This window comes from Hipposideros armiger, unplaced genomic scaffold, assembly GCF_001890085.2.
Source record: "Hipposideros armiger isolate ML-2016 unplaced genomic scaffold, ASM189008v1 scaffold_176, whole genome shotgun sequence".
Lineage (NCBI taxonomy): Eukaryota > Metazoa > Chordata > Mammalia > Chiroptera > Hipposideridae > Hipposideros > Hipposideros armiger.
Genome location: NW_017731526.1, coordinates 404,899 through 425,615, shown reverse-complemented (window position 1 = coordinate 425,615; position 20,717 = coordinate 404,899). Strand labels below are relative to the sequence as shown.

Here is a 20,717-nt window from a genome sequence, read left to right as displayed (position 1 = left end):
GGAGGCAATGGAGCCATATGGGGAGAGACTGAGATGTGTAACTTCAGGGTGAAGATTGGAGGGACAGCCCCATTTTCCCTGAGTGGAGCCCTCCTCCTGGGCAGCCAGCAGGCAGGTGCCATCTTTCCTGTGTTGAGCCTGCCCCCATAGGCCAAATCTGAATCTGATTGGCCTGGTGAGCTCCACTGCTGCTGACTCACTGAGACCCTGCCTCACTCAACCTGTGTACCACAGGAAGCTTTATCAGCAGCTGAACCTTATGGAAGCTGGCAGGTGGTAGCAGGCCTCACAGTGTCCTGGATTTTTGCAGACCTACCCCAGACCCAGTACACGTAGAACCATCCTCTGTTTGCAGCATGGGCATGGCCTCTCCCACACACCTCCAGGTACAGCACAAGCAGCGACCAACCGTGGACTGCCCTCTAGCTCCTACCAGGTAGTCCCCAACCAATCACAGGCAGTGGATGACCAGGACCTGCATCGAAGCCCCCGCAAGAGGCCCCAGAACCAACATACTTGAAAGTTGGCTTCAGACCACAGCAGAGCACCACTCAATTAGCCCCACAATCGGTACACACAAAAGGCTGTCTCAACAGGCACCATAGCCCACTGGGTGAATCCCCTTCTGTGGGCTAAGCACCCTGCACAGTAGCCTGTAAGCTGTAGACATGGTCAAACCCCACAACATGTCAGCCTGACGGTCAGTACCACCCACTGATGTGCCAACAGAAATCAAGGCTCAAGTATAACAGGAGGGCACACACAACCCACACAAGGGACACTCCTGGAGCAGCTGGCTTGGGTGACCAGGAAGACTGTGCCACTGGACCCATGGGACTCCTACTACATAAGGCCACTAGGCAAGACTGGAAAACATAGCAGCCCTACCTAATACATAGAAACTAACACAGACAGGCAGCCAAAATGAAGAAACAAAGACATATGTCCCAAATGAAACAACAGGAGAAAACTCCAGGAGAAAACTCCAGAAACAGAACTAGACAAAATGGAGGGAAGCAACCTACCAGAGGCAAGAGTTCAAAGCAATTGTTATGAGGATGCTCAAGGAACTTAGTGAGAACTTCAACAGAGAGATAGCAAGCATAAGAAAGGACATAGAAACCATAAAAAATAACCAGTCAAAAGTGAAAAATATAATAACTGAAATGAAGAATGCATTAGAAGGAATCACCAGGAGATTAGATGAAGCAGAGGATCAAATCAACGATTTGGAAGACAAGGTAGAAGAAAATACCCAATTGAAACAGCAAAAACAAAAAAGAATCCAAAAAAATGAGGACAGTTTAACAGACCTCTGAGACAACATGAAGCTCAACAACATTCACATAATAGGGTTACCAAAGGGAGAAGAGAGAAAGCAGAAGACTGAGAATCTATTTGAAGAAATAACGACTGAAAACCTTCCTAACCTGGCGAAGAAAATAGCTACACAAGCCCAGGAAGCACAGAAAGTCCCAAACAGGCACACACCAAGACACATCATAATTAAAATGGCAAAGGTGAAAGACAAAGAGACAATCCTAAAAGCAGCAAGAGAAAAGCAGTTAGGGATCCAAAAAGTTGTATCTTTAAAATGTGTACATAAGCCTTACTGCAGATCATTTTAAATGCTGCTGCTGCTGCTGCTGCTGCTGCTGCTGAAGACGACAACGATGAAGACGATGACAACAGCTAACTTTTTTAGTACTTGTGCCAGGCACTGTTCTAGGTGTTATGCATATATTATCTCATTTAGTCCTCACACATTCAAAAAAATGTCTTTGTTAGGTAAAATTATTCTCATTTCATTTTACACAGGATACTGAGACACACAAAGAAGTTGGTTAAAGCAATTTTAACATATTTAGCTTATTTAAAGGTAAAACATAAAATTTTACACCTATTGACCAAACTTTTGATTAGGACCAAGAGCTGCCATTGACTCTTGATTTGCTAAATCATATTATTCTTCTTGCTTAAACTATACCTCAATGTATCATCTATTTATAGTCACTGACAGTTTAAAGTTTTTGGCTTATTTAAAGTCCGTGAGTGCTTAAAGGGACTTACAAAAGCAAACTGAATGCATGATCCTTCCAAATTTTTTACATTCATCCCTTACACCCACCCCCATGCCAGATAATATTTCATAGTTGTGTAGCTCATACCTATTTACACCAAAAGTTGTTTTAGTGATTCACCTTTACAAAGTCTTTACAAAGAATTCAACTTGAATTTCATTAAATCAACAACACTTTATACTTGTTACTCATATTTCATCAGTCTGAATAATTAAATTACAATTGCACATATGACTGGAATAAACAAAACTGAAGACACACACAAATGACTCTAAATAAGCATACCTTCAGGTAAACAGATAAATGGAAATGTACCATTTTTCAGAGGGTATCCTATTGGCCTGAAGCAGGGATTGGCTTCTACTATATTCATACTTCCCTATTCACAAAGAATACCATTTAATAAGTATATTATGTTTCTGGAAGAATGGATTTACAATTGAAAAATACAATTAAATTTGATAGAGGGGTTTACAATAATAACACCAAAATTCTCTACTAGAAAGGTAACACATTCCTTCTTATCTTTCTTAATTAGAAATCCTAGGAGACTCCTTCACTGATAAAAACTAAAGTCACCAAATTCTACCCCAAACTCAATTAAGTGTAAAGAAGCCCTTTCCAAAGCATGAACATACATATACACACAAACTTATAATTAATAAATAAACTTAGACTTTAAGAAAGAAACTTCCTATCAAAGGAAGCATCATTTTATGTGGGAAAAACTGAATTTAAAGTTCAGATTCAGCCACTTACTACTTGTTTGATGTGGGGTAAGTTACTTCATCTCCCTGAGCTGCAGTATCCTTATCTGAAAAAGAAGAGAAAAATACCTGTTCTCCCCATCTCACAGAACTATGGTTAGAATTATATAAAATACAGGAAAAAAAACTCTAAAACCTATCAATCATCATACACACATAAATTATTATTACTAGAAATCTTAGTTTGTGTTTTGGACACAGAACTTTAGAGTCTGGGGTGGTGATTTCACAAATGACGACGCTGAGAGCCAAAAGCCTAAATTACTTTCCTACTTACAATGGCATGGATGACAGAGCAGAAAGGGAATTCTTGATTAACCAGGAAGAGAATATCACAGTCGTGGGAGTGGGATCAATTGGAGATTCATGGAAGCCAAGGTGCCCAGAATGAATTAATACTGCAGCATAAACTGTGATCAGAAATAAAATTGTAAGCTGAACAGTATCATACAATAAGTCTTGGAAGTGACTTTGGTAAAGATATTAGAGATTAAAACATCAACCAAAATAAAGTTCAACTGCAGCAAACAGAGATTATTTCATCTTTTACAACAAAAGTTTGATGCTTTCTCAAACTAAAAAAAAAAAAAATAGAGAATTTGAGATAATTCTCACATTTATGCCATTCCTTTCTACTGGTCAGAATAATTAACCATAGGTTAGGGAGTTAAGAAAACAATAGGATGGACGTCAGTGAAGTTCAAGTACTTTAATTGGATTCCTTTGGGTATGGTTTGTTTCCCTTTTTTTCTGGTCATTAATCCAGCAGGGGAAAGTGATCTAACAGAGACCATGGCACGAAGGGACAGACCCTGAGAGCCTGTCTCTCCATGAAGACTGTTCTTGTGCATCCAGGCTGCCTATTGAAACTAACAATGCCTGCTGCTGCTGCCGAAGTGGATCATCCAAACTCTGAAAATGAAACACATCAAACAAAGGGATGAAAGAATTCTTATTCCACAGGGTTTAGCTTGCAGCTGGTCATGCATGCCAGAGAGATGTGCCATGAGGATGAGAAAGAAGCTTCCAAAGAGAATGGCTGGGGCAGCCAATGGACATTTTGAAATACTTAGCAAACTATTCTTTTGAAACTAAGGCAAATAACTAGACTTCTTTGTAGCGGAACTTTGGAGAGTCAGAGTTTGTTCATCTCTTGCAATTCACCCAGGTGTAAATATTCTTGTGACTACAAGAAACTTAGAAAATTTCTAATTGGTTATATACGTTTGGGATGCCCCATTTATAGTAAGAGATCATATTATGTAATTGATTTTTGCCCCTCTGAGCTAGAGCTCAATGTTATTTCAAAGTTTAGAACTGTATGCAGGAATAGATGCTGGTTTTCTCTGCGACTGATGCAGGTACACTGAATACTAAGCTTGTTATACAAAACAGCACACTGGTTAAGACCACAGATGTTGAGGGCAGGTCAGTAGGAAAAGATGTGACTCTCATCACATGGCATCAGGCCCAAAGGGCTCTAACAGTTTGCAACAGCTGTATCAAGTAAGTTCACTCGCAAAAGGTATACCAAATAGAGTTAAAAGTTATAAAAACCTTCCTTGCTGCCACCATTGCTCCTGGCCCCTCAACTGGTCCCAGCAAAACACAATGCAGTTTTTCAGCTGCCCTGGACATCAGTGTCCAAAGGAGTACCAAAAGCTTTGTTTGGAAACACATACCACAATGAGACATCAGCCTTATATTCTCTGATGAACTTACCTGTCAAAAACACGAACATTCGCCCTCCCTCCTTACTCCTTTCCCACTCCTGTTCCATAAAGCTCATCTTTTTCTGCTTACTGGATAAAAGGGAGAAACTCCATTCATTGCATTTAACAGTCCACACATTAGACTTAGCAATCCATTTTTACCTATAATACCACCTTTGATCCTGAATAACTCTGCCATAACTAAATGTGTAGTCTTATGGAAGTTATTTAATCTAATTTAGCCTTAGATTAAATGTAAATAATATCTGCCTTATGAGATTGTGGTGAATAATAATGAGGTAATATTTATCTCATAGTTCAGTTATCGGTACAAAGGGTGATTCAATAAGTGGTAGTCATTGTGTGTGTTATTCTCTATAACAGGAGTAACAAATAGTTCACATAAGAAACTGAAATGAGAAATGGAATATTTAAAAAAGAAAAAATCCCCCTACCAGTCAGCATGTTATTGTGCTATTGTTGATTCAAACATTGTGTCCCTTTTTTCAAGTTAGGTCACACTTTACAAGCAGCATTACTTCCTTAGAGGATTATACCAAAGTGAACAAAACTCATTGGGAGAAATACTTCCTATACACATATTCAATCCATTAGTTCTAATTAATGTCCTTCAGACCACTGTAAACAAGTTCTTGGTACAAGTGTTTTAACTTTCAAATAGCTACTATTATATTTTATGCACAAATGTTTGGCATTGGAGAATATCCATAATTGTTCTAAAGTTTCTTGTTCCCTCACTTCTACCACAACTTCTCTCTTAGTAGTTCTACTATCTTCTTTCAAAAAGAGAAGACAATTTGGATGGAAATTGATACTAGAAAATCAAAGTTAAAATTTATTTGAGAAAGTTAATTCTCACTCTAGGTCCTTCTATAGGTACTATCTCATTCAACTGCACAAAATGAATGTTTAGCCCTGAGTTCATTACTGACATCTTCTACAGGCTAAAAGAAGCAATCTTTCAGAAAAACCTAAAAACTAACAGGGGAAGAAAAATACATATAAGTATAGTATGCAAAGAGATTACAATGAGACAAAATGTACATAAAAAGAGACAATGATGTTTGTAGTACAATAGAAAATTATCACTGTATGATAAAATAAAAGCTGTAATTCATCTCATTGAAAATATTTTAAATTCAAGCTTTATTCTAGTAAAAAAAAAACACTGAGAATTTAGAGAAATTCCTAACATTATTTACTTCTTTACACTGTGAAATTTTACTCCAAAATAAATGGTCCTTCTTTATTCCTACTGTTATTGCCTAGAATCCTAAATATGTAATCTAATTATTTTCAACTACTAACCTCTGTCATCCATCTTTATGCTTCTAAAGTTATCTTCTTTAAAAAACAAACAAACAAACAACAACAACAAAAAAAAACCCAAGGCTCATGGAATTTCCCTTCCCTCCTTAAAAATCCTGAGTGGATTTTGCTGATGAAAATCCAAACTCTAGCTTAGCATTCCAAGTCTTTCACAGGATGGTACTGAAGTACAATTCACAGTGATTGAATTCAATGCAAAAGATATTGACTGCCTCCTATGTTCCAGACTCAAAACAGAGTAGTGGGTTGGGAGTGGGGATAAAGATGAACTGGACACAGGCCCCGCTCTCAAAGAGGCCAGTGTAATTAGGAGGTGGATAAGTCAACTAAAACTTGTAATGTAGTGTAGTGAATACAAAAAATAACTAACTACAGGGCCTAACTGAATTAGAAGATAAATCCTATGCTCAATGCGGAGAAAAGTAAAACTAATACTTTGGTCTTCTGCTCCCAAAAATGGTGGAGTAACAGAAACAGGACTTAGCCTACTGCCTTAAAAAACTAAAATATAGACAAAATAATGGCATACAGACACTGGACGACAGGCAGGATGTGACAAGTTCAGCCCTACCATTGGAGCTTACTGCCTAGAAGGTTACCAGGCCATGGGTCAGGGAGGGGGAAACCAAACAGGGCCTGCCCAGCCTGCCCAGGGCCACACGGCTGAACCGAGGGAGCTGGGCTTCACATACAAGTCTCTGACTACAAAGTCCCCGAAAGTTTTCATTTTCTACCACCTTTAAATCTTTGCTTAGACTATACCCTCAGCCTAGAAATCAACTCCCTCCTACTCTTGCATTCTTCTTTGTCCTATAGAAATTATGCTTCAGGTTTCAGTTTAAACATCACTTCATCCAATAAAGCTCCTCTAATTCTATTGCCCCCAGACATATAGTAAAAATTAGTATTATCATCCTCTATAATACTGTATTACTTTGTTTTTATTGTTTTATGGCATTAATTTTATTCTGCTTTATCTAATAATAACATTAACATTAATTAACATTTATTGAGTGCTCAATACATTATTGCTCTAAATGCTGTACACGTACCAAATCATTTCATCCTCAGGACAATCCTATGCACCAGGTATTATTTTCAGCTTCATTTTGTAGGTAAGGAAACTGAAAGAGTTTCAGATTAAAAACTTGCCTAAAGGGACACAACTAGTTAATTTCAAAGCAGGGATTCAAACCAAATAATCTGGCTCCAAAGTCCTTACATGTTACCTAGTGGTTTGCTGTCTGAATCATCTACTAGACTTGAGTAGAGACAGTTCATCTAACTTATCTTGCTATTTTTATATCTCACATTACCCAGAACAATGTTTTATACCTAATAGATACTCTATGTTGTTTTCCATATGAATGAATGAACAAAGGAACACTGTGAGACTGCGGAGGGGTAATTACATTAAGTGCTAAGCCAGAACACTCGGACACTAAACTATGGACAAAATGTGCTTATAATTCTCTGAGAGAAATTATTTTTCATCCTTGCAGCTCCTCAGAAATTTCATCCACAAGCAATTAAAGCTTTCACATGCTCCAGTGATAGAGTCTTACCTCACCCTTAGCTAGTTTCAATACTGGCAAATAATAGATATATAATTTTATGATTATTTTTAAATGACCACCATGAGACATATTTCATACCTTTATTGTAAGCATAGAATAATATTAGTAGTAAGAATATATACAAGTAGAAAATATGTGTGGGTGGTGGGAGTGAAGAACTAGCAAAGGTGATAATAAAATAATAGCAATAAAAACAACTATCATTTTCAAACACTTACCATGAGCCGGGCACCTGTATTGTATATCATTATTAATGGCATTATAATGTCAGTGCATTATCTCACCTAACACTCACAACAACAATCAGGAGAAGTAAGACGAGCCCTGAAATTCTGGCATTCTCATTTTTTAACAATACATTTTTTTCCAGATGAATTCAAAAAGCATATTTGCCATGTTGATATCCATTTTATTAAACTAAAGTAGAGGCTTAAAAGTCATAGAACCATTATATGGGACAACTCTTTTATCAATTACTGTTTTCCTTCAACTTTATCAAAAATGTTACATAGGTTGGCAAGCATTATTCTGCTTATATCAATACCTCATGAGTTCATATATGTTCAGTATTTACTCCGCACAAGCTCATTCACAAGTCAGTACATTGTTTACTAAGAAAATGTTTACTAAGAAAAGTTGCCAGATTCTTGCGGTAGAACATAATGGTTACAGGACTTTCAATTAGATGATCATATCCATTCAGGTAGTTAACAAGTGCTAGAATCAATACACTCTAAGAATTGCTTTGAATAATCACTCTAGGTGTCAAGAAGTTCCCTCTACTTACTTTCCAAGCTAAGGAGTATTGCATGCAATAATTATAATTAAAACAGAAGAAACGGCAATGCATGTGCACAGCTACAAAATACCCTAATCTCAGAATTACTCTTCAGTCCTAGTCTCTTACATCACAAAGGTTTATCAGGAAGCTTAAGTTCTTTTATTTCTTTAATTCACTCCATTCTTGCAGTAAAAATTCTGATTCCATAAGCCTTCAATAATTCGATAGTATATTAGTAATACTTTAAGAATTAATGATAGTAACATTATATTATGTCATATCACATTATATTACATTGTTTAATGAATAGCAGTAGTCAAGCACTTACTATGTGCTGGGCAAAATAATAGGCACTTTACTATATGATCTCATTTACTCCCCATCACTCTGGAAGTTTGGTTTTCTTATCTGCACTTTACAGATGAGGAAAATGGCTCAGAATAAACTGTCCATGATCTCACAGATACCCAGCAAGGTGCTAGAATGGGGGCTCAAACCTACCTCAGGCTACCCCAAACAATAAGAAAATTTTGCAAAGCGGGTGTTCCCAAAATTAACCTACAAAAATCAATAGCGTTACTATACAGGAACAAAAAGGCAGTGAGAAAATATATGGAAGAGCAGACTTTGTTTAGGATAGCAAATGAGTAAAAAAAGTAAGGAAGCTGGCAAATAAATATATGAGTAGAACACCAAGTAACAAACTTAGTAACAGATGTTTAAAACTTCCATAAGGAAAACTATACAACAGTTCTAAAAGACACAAAACTTATTGAACAAATGGAAAGAAAAAGCAAGTTCCTGGATAAGAAGATTCTGCCTCATAAAGATATTAATTGTCCCTATGTTAATTCATATTTTATCATAATTCCAATAAAAATACAATCAGGGTTTTTCTTAGTTAATTATAAAGTTCATTGGAAATAACAAGTAAGCAAGAAAAGCCAGGAAAACCATGAAAAAGGAGAGCATTGTTGGGAGGGGTGGGGAAGGCTTTCACTTCAGATATTAAAATATATTCCAAAGCCTCTATAAGTAAAATAATGTGATGATATATGAATAGAAAGACCAATGGCACAGAACAGAAAACACAAAACTATGTAAGACTGCATAAAAAAATTATAATAGGAAACCATGCAAGTACTGGAAGAAAACATAAATGAATTCCTTTACAAAGTGCAAGTGGAAAAAATTTTTCCTAACTATGCCTCAATGACCCAACAAGGTCAACTAAGCAATATTAAGGGCCAGTGCCTCTTTTGGTCAGACAATCATCATTCTTATGGATTCTAGGGGAAGCAAAATCCAACACACCTCTGGAATCACAGAAATTGTGGAATTATTCAGTAGATCAAACTCTACTACCTTCACCTTCTTCATCATCATTTTTAAACTCCAGCACAAAGGTTGTAGTAATATAACCAAAACCTAGGAGAACCTAAACCACACTTGCAGGATTTAGTTAGAAACAAACTATACTACCCCATATTCCAATGCACATCCAAGACTTCTTGCATTTCCGTCTACGCATACTTTTAAAAGGGATTACAATCTTTGAATACCTTAATCCACTATTTATATTAAAAAATGCCTAAGTGATTTCTTTGTGCTACAGGGCAAGGGCCCTTAATAGATATTTAGATTTATCCTATAATTAAAAAATAATAATAATGCAAATGTATGCAAAAGCTGTGTAAACAATATTTTCAAAAAATTTGTTGTGGAGAAGGACCTCTGGTGTCCAGCTGGATTCAAGCCAGCCCAGAGCGCGGCTGTTGACTGCACAGCATCTGAGTCCATGATGAGACAGCATCTCGCTTACTTTGAGGCTTTTGACTTCTCCATAAAAGATGTTAAGCCTCTAATATTTGCAAAGGTTGTGTTTAGGAAGAAAAATCTTGGTTGTTTTACATTTTTCCCAATAAACATTTCAAGAAGCGTGATATAGATTCTTTGGACACTGAATACATCATTACTGACTTGCAGGAATGTGTCTCATACACAATAGTTACAGTGTCTGATTGGTGCCTCCGGAACGTATAGATAACAATTACATTTGTAAAAATGAGTAGTATCTCCACAAGTAGCTTCTGAAAAAGCTTTTTAAGAAACAGCATAAAAACGGTACATTGGCAAAAGGCACGATCACTGCCTTGCTGTACACTGACATTGCTTTGCAAATGAAAACCTGCACTATTCCTTATGATCAGGGTTTCACCCATTTATTTGGTTAATCATTCAAATGGCTAAACAGACCTCTAATTTGAAAATAAAAACCAATTGATGCAATCACAAACAAGTTCTAAAATTGCGGTTTATAAAAATTGAAATCTTGTTCTAAGCCAAAACACACACACAGTTACCTTTTCCTAATCAGAGCATTCATTTCTCCTCATTATGATCTCACAAGCACATTAAAATCTTATTAACATTAATTACTTTTGAGCGCCTATGCATGAGCAGTGACAGTCGTGAGCGTGCGCGTGTCTGGATCATATCTACATTTATATACCTTGCTGCACTTTGCTTATAAAACATGTGAAAATATTTCTGCTAACACCAATTAGCTAATTTCACACACACACACAGATAGTAAACTGCTGTCTCACTCACTGCACAGCTTATCAGAGACCAGTAAACATATGGACAAACGGACAGAAAAGAAAGCAGAAACACCTCTTGAGTGCGAGAACTAAAACGCCTTATATTGAGCCTTAATTTTGAGGTGAAAATAAGTTGGGAGAACAAAGTAACAAAAAATAAAAAAATCATTACAAATTATAAAACCAAACATTCTATTTTCTACACAGATGGGTTCAAAGATAAAAATGATAGAAACAAAGAAAAACTGGCAAGCAAAAAGCAGCAGACACAGGAGAGAGACAGATAAACAAAGACATAAATGAAAGTGTCTTTCTTTACATGTGTATACATGCATATATACACAACACACACACACATCTGCTCCACATAATTATACTCAGATTATAATTTGAACAAAAACAATATAAACTTTACTCTGGCCATAAAGGTAAGAATAATAGCACACTGCACCTCAAAATCAAACAGGTCTATCTTTACAAGCAAATAAAATTCCTGCTCAACCCCAATGATTTATGGATTCTATTTATACCAAGAATGTTATATATAGGAGCCATTCATCCCTACAACAGAAACTCAGTGTAAATGCAGAAAAGTAGTCAGTTATAGCCACAAGTACATATAATCCTTGTATCTATTCTTCACACTATCCTTCTCTCAGCATCCAACCATTACAGCATTCACACATACACTCCATCAAATTATGTCCTTCCCACTATCATCTGTCTTTTAGTAGGAATATGCATAAATAACCATTGATCATTACATCTGCATTTTCTCGTTTGATCCACGTGTCTATCTTCTCTCCACAGCCTACAGTTTATACTAAATCCAAAGACCTATGAAATGCCATTGTATTTATAGCCATACATTCTATCCTGAGTCTTTCTGCCATCTTTAATTTCATTGTTGCTATTGACCACTATTTCAACTATCTCACTATATCATTTTCTCAAAGAAAATATTTCAGAATTCCTATGGAAAATACCAGGCATCAGCCAAAAAAAGAAAAAAAAAGTTCATATTTAGTTCCATAATGAATTTTTCTGTGGTAAAAACACTTACTTTCATTGGGTCATTGATGCCCATGTTTGTAGAAATAAGGAAATAATATAACTTAATCCTAGGAGTGTTTTAACAATTGATTATATTCATTAAATGATTTTAGAATGCTTGACTAAGAATAAAATATAGAACGAAGATGAGACAGTCAACCATCCAGCATAATTAACGCTCAAGTTGATTTAAGCAATTATAGCTCATTCTATAATTCCAAGTTTCTTCTATCAGTTGTCTAGCAGCCTCATCAACCTACAGTGTGGGGATCAATGACACAGAGCAATACAAGTGTGTACTCTCCAGGAGTGCAATGTTACAGAAGTCTAAGTGCTCTCTCTGTGGTATATAATGTATTTTAGAGAAGAAATGGGAGGGAGTAGAATTTTGAATCTTTATAAAACAGTATTTAAAATACATGACACCAGTATCAACAGAAAGTTTACATGGTAGCCAAGAATATACTGTATTTTATTTTAATGCTACTCATCATGCTCAAAACTGAACAAAATATAGCAGACATTCTCTGGAAAACCTAAAACATGCTAATCTAAACATAATTAGCAAATGAAGTGTTAAAGGTTTGTTTTGGTTTTTTTCCCAAATAGAGGGTAATAAAATAAGGCTGAATACAATAAAATGGTATTTAAAGATGAACAAATGTTATTCTAAGTAATTGCCAACTTACCATAGCAATTTAAAATCAAACTGAAATTACCTTCCTTAAGAAGTTTACATAGACTTTATATAGGTCAGTAGCAATTGTTATCATAGTGTTTATGACTGGCAAATATTCTGATTTACCAGGTTTATCAAACAGAATCAAATCTGTCCTTTATAAGAAAGCCTACAGAGCTGAGAAAAAAAATTTGTAAACCTAAAAATAGTGGTTACCTATCATAACACAATAGCACTTTGTTTTAAAAATATATTCATTTGTAATTAGTAAACACTTAAATATTTGTTTATTGATCATTAATAGCTTTAAGAGAAATTGGGAACCCAAAGTTAAAGTATTAGCAACCACTGTTAAATGGCTAAATGAAGATCATTCTGATTTTATTTTTCAATCTCTAAATTTACAGATGAGTGGAAAAATATGAGATTTCTCAAAAAAATCAATTATTATAGACATTTTCAAGAATATATTGCATCGGAGAAAGACATATGATTTCACTTATATGTGGAATCTAAAAAACTGAATGAACGAGCAAAGTAAACAGAAATAGTCTCAGAGATATAGAGGAACAACTGATGAATGCTAGTTGGGAGGGGGGTGGGGATGAGGGAGAAGGGGAAGGGATTAGACAGCATAAATAGGTAACTACAATATTGCCACAAGGATATGAAAGACAGTTCGGGGAATATAATTAATAATGTTGTAAATATTTTGTAGGGTGTCAGATGGTCACATGTCTTGTTAGGGAGACCGCATCATGGATGGGGTGGAGGCTTGATCACTGCACTGTACACCTCCTATAATTAAAAAATAATAATAATGCAAATGTATGCAAAAGCTGTGTAAACAATATTTTCAAAAAATTTGTTGTGGAGAAGGACCTCTGGTGTCCAGCTGGATTCAATATAAGGAGGGGAGGGGGAAGTGGGGTGGCGGATTGGGGGAGGGGATTGTCACTTTGAGGGGTAAAAAGTGTAACTATTGCTCTGTGCTGTACAGCTGAAACTAATTTTAAAAATGTTTATTTCACAATAAAAAAAGAATATATTGCATTAAGCTAGACGCCTAATGATCAGAGAAGTATGGAAAAAGAGGAGGCCGCAAAGAAATAATCTTGGGTAAACATCAAAAAAACCACAGTGCTATATTTTCAGTTGCAGATAGTTCCCCAACGATCTATTGACATATGACCATGACAGAACTAGCAAAAAGTGCAAAAATAGGTTAAGACTTAGAACCCACCTTCCCTCTCATAAATGCCATGTCACAAAACATAATGATTAATGGCCAAATTTCAACATTAAAGGTACACTGAACCAGATCTAAGTATCATGGTCTTTGTTTTCCAGTAAAAGCTAATAAGCTGAGGTTTACTTAACTTGCCTGTTTTTTGTTTTTGTTTTTGTTGTTGTTATTGTTGGGTTTTTTTTGGGGGGGGGGCTTCTCAAGGATTACTGAAATTGGAGACTACATATGAAAAAGATAATTCATCATTTCCAAAAAAGATATTCATCCAGATTGCCCTCCAATCCGTGAAATCTGAGATGCCTAAGGAGTCTTCTTTGTGAAAGCCTTACAAATATATCCAAAGATGGTGAGTCCCATATGGCTCTGATAAATGAAACCCGTTATTGTGAATTTCAAGCTCCTCTTTAAAACAAAACACTATTGGTTGAATTTGGTGTTCATGAAATAAAACACTAATTGCGTGGCCTAACAACACTCTGAATCCTCTCCCTAGCAGACATTTTAAGTTGTGCCAAATTGGTTTTGGGATGTGAACAAATATCCTGGAGCCAGACTCTCACATGCACGCACTGCTCCCTGGAAGTAAGTTGGACACTCTTGGAAACTGCATTAACTCTTTCAGGCCACCAGGGAACCTAGCTCTCACTAAAATAAAGTCTTCTTTTAAGATGAAAAACCAATCCTTCCATTTCAAGTTAAATCCAAGTAAAAGGTAAATAGTAAAAACTGATTTTTGGCCAGTTCAGCACTAAAGTATCCACATGTATAAGATAGCCTCTATACCCCAGTGGATGCTTATTCAAATGCATCCAGAAATTCTTAGTCCTCTTTTCCTATGTGTGCATAATTTCCAAGGCCTTAATAACAGTTGTGTGCATCCAGGAGAGGAGAATTCATTTTAAGCTTAATATGTGACATTTGCCTCGGGCAGAGTGATAAGAAACTTTTGTTTCTTTGGTAACCACTTTCACCTTATTATAAAAGGAAACTTTTTGAATTTTTGTTTCACCACATGAGATATAATTTCCACACTAGAATTTTTTCTATGGTCTTTCCAACCTGGTTCAGAAAGATGCCTACAACCCTGGAACTGCGTATTTAAGTGGCAATTAATCTAATCCCAGTTCACTCTCACTCAAATTTAGGAATTAATAAGAACAATTTTTAAAATTACCTAAATGTAAGTAAAAATTTGTAACCATCAGCCTCTTTCTTTCTTCTTCTTTCCTGGTCTTAATTTCTTCAATAGCAAAGTAATTTCTTAGGAACAAGTTGTTGCCTTTTTAGGGAATTTTAATTAAGCATTTTATTTGCAGTATGCTGAAAATAACATTTCCCCTTTTAGCTCACTGATAAATATCCTGAATTATATTTGTCCTCAAGATTACCCAAACTCCACTAACTATAATTTACACTTTTAGGTCACTGTCATATACAGCTGTGACTATCCTCTTTCATCTTAAAGGCTTATAAAGATATAGATAAAAGGAAAATTACTTTTTTGGTTAGAAAATAACTCAATGCCTATGAGAGGTTTTTTTTGTTTTTTTAACCACTTCTAGTTTAAGCCTTCTGTAATATTTTTCTTAGAGAACCATATTTAATTTCCTGCCAATTGGTGAGAATTTAAGAGTATTACCAGAAGCCTATGTTCCATTTCTATCAAAGCCTTATATTCTAACAATTAGCCTGTGTGTGCTGTTATCACGCACCCTATTACTAAGACATACAAAACAACCACCACCTCCTAAGGAAATGAGCGACTATGTGTAAGTAGATAGGACACCTTTGGTATATCAAATGTGTAGTTCCTTCTGACCTCAATCAATTCAAACTGAAATTCTTAGACTAGAAACCAAGTCTGCAATGGGTCAACATGAGGATATAACCCTGGGTTTCATTGGGATTTTGAAGCTCTGAATAAATATTTCCTAATAATAATTTAGGGGGCTCAATAGTGCACTGGAGCCTGTTCATACCATGTCTGATATGATGGCATTACTTCTAAGCTCTGCTACATATTCATTTAGCTAGTTGCTAGTAACCAAATAAAACTCATTCTAGTTGTTTGTTTGGTGTCTAGAACTATACTAATGGCATTAAGAGGCAAATGGTAATACTCATCAGGCACCTCAATACCAAAAATGTTTTACCTTATTTTTTAAAGCAAATATTTATTATGTAAGTGAGAAATTGACTCAATATACGAGTATACTCACAGCTTTGACAGAATGATACTAGGGCCAAGAAACAATTTTTCCACCAGGTCCAAAAAGGGGGCAGTTATAAACCCTTTATGGAAGACTAAGGTTCTGATTTATATTTCTGTCATGGTCCTCTTTCCACCTTAAAGCCATATAATGACATCAATTTCGAAGACAAAGTGTCAAAACATAGCATATGTTTATTTCAAAATCCTATGATCAACTGTAATTAGAACTTTAAAAAAAATAGCCTATCCTTGATTAGGGGTCCATCACATTTTTAATGAGCTCTGCTATAAGCTCAGACCCAATTTATTCAAAGCCATTTTTATTTTCTAGTTCCATGTCCATTACTTTACATAACCCCAATAAAATAAAAGCAGAAGGCTTAACATGATAGGTACTGTCCTCACAGCTCAGCTAGTTCTAAATGGTCTTAATAATCAAAACATATTTGCTCAACCAGCTTCTAAACCTGAAAATATAAGCAGAATGATTTTTTAGATGTTAAAAGACAGTAGCAAGAAAAAGAAAAGGGAGCAGGGGAGGGATATTAGAAGGGGGCATCTTGACCAAAAGTGAAACTGGGTTGTCCAACTGTCTTATTGAAACAATGAGTAACCTGGTTTCCAGGATGATTCCCAACACTGGAAACTATGGGGTAACTTTGGGCAAGTTATTCTACCTCTATTGGATTTTATTTCTTAATCTGTAAAACAGAGGTAAGTTTCAAACACCAACTGCTTTCTGCATCCCTACACTGCCTAGGATCTTTTAAATTTATGTCCTGAGCCAAAACCTCAGCTACATGCCATCAGTTATTTTCCCTCCTTTTTCCTGTCTCCTTTGCCTCTGCAGAGAAATAAAATTAGCAGTCAAAGTTAAACAAGCCCAGTGGGCAAGGCAGGCTTTGGTTTAAGGAAAGGGATGGAGCAAGTTCTGTTAAAGTGCTTATTTGGCCCCAAAAGGTTCATTGTTGGGATACTACCTCCCACAACTAGCCCCACTGGAATTTTTCTCAGGAAAATGGAGAACTGTTTTAAGATAGACATGGCCTTTAAGCTGGTCTCAAATCAAAATAAATTTAGGATATTTGAAAACACCCTACAGGATTTTCCCTGTGGAGCCTAAATAAATCACTGACCAAATTTTCCAATTTATGCTCTGCTGCTAAATGGAACTTTATTTAAGAAATCATGCTTTAATTTCTACATCTGAAAAAGGAGTATAGGTAAAGTTCTTCACTTTATATTTTCACCTTTCTCTCTTCATGGTAGCATTCATTCACTTGATAAAATTTAAAAAGATGCCATTTGAAAAAAGACCATCCTTAGAGATGAAAATTGAAATAGGACCCAAATTTCCAATAAACTTGAAAGCCTGCTAAAGACAACACTATATCCCCTGGTTAGTGACTTTGTGGGTCTTTTAAAAAATGTATCTTTTAATACATAATTATAGATGTATTAAGAATATCCCCCAAATATATGTATATCAACATTTATAAAACCATGATTATTTTCACATCTAAAAGATACATTTCAGGGTTCCTTTAAATTGTTAAGGCCCCTATTGCATTTAAAATATTATTAAATTTATAAAAAGAATATTTTTAGCAATTCATATAATGGTTAAATGAGAAATTATATTAGTTTGTATACTACTCTGTGTACACAGGCTGTCATTTTATGCTATGAGGCCTTTTTTTTTTTCAACAAGAACATTAGGAATGCTCAGGAATCAGTTTTTAGATTGAATGAGCACTACTGTATTGAATCTACTAATACTCTCATTGGATTTTAAATGCAAATCAATTATTTTAAGACCAGTAACAATGGATATGCCATGAAATTGTTAAGTTTCATGGCAGGTCATAATAGGTAAGATTGAAATTTTCATTCAGATAATCTTTCCCATCAAAGAGTTTCAACTCTCAAATAAAAATATAAACAAAAGATTGCTCATGTCAACTGACTTCCTTAAGGCATTATTCATTATTAACGCCAAACTTTACAAGAGTTAAAAAAAATATTACTGGACTGATTGAGTGCGGCAAAAGGGTTTGTCTCCCACAAAGGAAGTGAGCTGATGTCCCACACAGTGCAATGTAGTAGCTTGTGCTTATCAAATGGAGGAACAGTCTGATTCTGGAGGTTAACTGTAAAGCAGAGTCAGAAATTGCATATGCTGGTAGTTAAGAACACTAACTTTGCTGTCAAAGTTAGAGTGAACCAGAGTTCAATCTTGGTTCTGTCACTTAACTAGACCTGCCATCTTGGGTAATTCACTTAACCATCCCACGTCTGGCTTCCTTAATCTGTAAACTGTGTTAATAAATACCTCATAGCACAGGCATGGGGGTTAAAAGATCCAGTAGACAATGTTCTTCAACAATTCAAAAGTTATGATTATTATTACTAGTTAGAACCATCTGACTGCTGAGAAAACTTGAATTTTACCTCCAGCTAAAAATTATTTCTCAATGAAAAACAAGAAAAAAGTTTTCAATTTACTTTACATGGTGTAAACGGTAATTATTATACCATGTCAATAATGCACTTTGGGGCCCTCAAAGCTAGATATTATCATTTAACATAACAGGAACCTGGTAAAGATTTACTGAATTAGGGAAAAAATAATAGAATAGAAAAAGTATAGGCTCTGAATCCTGGCTTTGACACTTAACAGCTATGTGAACTTGGCAATTTATGAGCTTCAGTTTTTTTGTGTGTCTATAATATAGGCAGAAAACCAGGGTATACGATAGAGTTATTGTAAAAATTAAGCAATTTATCAGAAGGCACTTAGTAACTTTTTCCCTTAATTTTGAGGTTATAGGGCAAGAATGGCAATTGTTTTTCAAGCCTAAATTTCTGTTACAGTTGCAACTTTGCCCTTATATATAAAGTAAGTTTATGTTTAAAGAATAATATAAATGAAGATGATATGTGCAATTATAAATATATTTTATCAACATACCCTAAAAACAAAAGAAGTGATGCTTAAACTTTACAATATTATTAGAGTTTATGAAGTAATTTTTGTAAAATATAGGTGTCTGAATACCAGTTTAAAGATTCTGAACTATATATCTGGGAGTAGAACCTAGAAATCAGCACTTTAAAAGACCCCAGCTGATTATGATGTACAATAGTCAAGGAAAGTAGCATTTTCTAACATTTTTAGACCAGCTCAGACCCACAATGCCTTAGTTCCACCCCAGACCAATTAGAGATGAAGCTCAGAAATTTGAATTGTAACAAACACCCTAGGCAATTCTATTTTTTTTAATTATTTTTTCTCAGTTACAGTTGACCGTCAATATTATTTTGTTACCAGGCGTGCCAAAAAAATGTATACACATGATTTGTATTCATCATTTGTTATCGGTATGTATTATTACAATTTTAATACAGTTTTTTTCTTTTCTTAAAATGTGTAAACATTTTTTGGGCACCCTCTGTATTAGTTTCAGGTGTACAGCTTAGTGGTTATACATTCATGTAATTTATGCAGAAATCCCCCTGATTAGTTTAGTACTCACCTGGCACTATACATAGTTGCAACATTACTGACTATATTCCCCATACTGTACGTTACATCCCCCGATTTTATAACTACCAATTTGTATATCTTAATTCCTTCACCTTTTTCACCGAACTCTCCAACCCTCCTCCCCTCTGGCAACCATCAGTTTGTTAGTTTGTTCTCCATATCTATGAGTCTGTTCCTGCTTTGTTTGTTCATTTATTTTGTTCCTTATATTCCACATATTAATGAGATCATATGGTATTTGTCTTTCTCTGTCTGACTTATTTCACTTAGCATAATATCCTCTAGGTCCATCCATCTTGTCAAAAATGGTAATATTTCATTCTTTTTTATGGCCAAGTAATATTCCATTGTATATGTATATACATTTCCATTATCCAACCATCATTGATGGACACTTGGATTGCTTCTATATCTTGACTATTGTACATAAGCTGCAATGAATATAGGGTTGCATGTGTCTTTTCAAATCAGTGTTTTGGATTACTTTGTGTAAATACCCCGAAGTAGAATTGCTGGGTCATAATATAGTTCTATTTTTAATTTTTTGAAGAACCTCCAAACCGTTCTTCACAGTGGCTGTACTTAGATAAGTCTTAAGTACACTAAAGTTTAAGAACCACTGAACTGAAGTCCAATAATAACAATATCAAAAAGGTATACACAATTTTTCCATATTCGGTTATTTTAAATTTTTTACCTTCTATTTTAATAAATATCACTGTCAAAAAAGAGCTTAAGAATGAAGGGTAAAAATATTTATTTAAAGAAAACATAATTTTGATAAGCTCAAAGGCGTTATCATTATTATTATTACAGGTTTTTAAACCAAAATATAGAAAATTGGGCAAACATATCAAATCATCTTCGAGAGCCTACCACCACTGAGAAGCACCCAACTAAGAAATTACGTGAGTTTCAGTGTTTTTTTTTAATTTATGTATTTTGCTTTGATTTAGGTTTCTATTATCTATCTTTCTTTAATTAGAGCAGTAATAACAATAAATGTTATTAAACTGGCATAAGCTTTTACTATTTACAGAGAAATTCCACATACATGAACTCATTTAATCCTCACAATAACTTTATGAGGAAGACAGGAAGGGCAA

The 20,717-nt window shown here is 35.2% G+C and overlaps 1 protein-coding gene across 6 annotated transcripts in view; it reads right to left on the bottom strand.

The window, feature by feature from the left end:
• The window catches only part of ZBTB20 (zinc finger and BTB domain containing 20), a 769,723-nt gene that overhangs the window by 695,249 nt on the left and 53,757 nt on the right, over positions 1 to 20,717 (bottom strand). For 5 of the 6 annotated variants that reach the window (XM_019652231.1, XM_019652234.1, XM_019652232.1 and 2 more), the window contains exon 2: positions 2,841 to 2,895. The exons of the other annotated variant lie outside the window; for it this stretch is intronic. The gene's annotated coding sequence lies outside the window, so the exon portion shown is untranslated. The remainder of the gene's footprint in view (positions 1 to 2,840; positions 2,896 to 20,717) is intronic. 6 annotated transcript variants of the gene reach the window in all.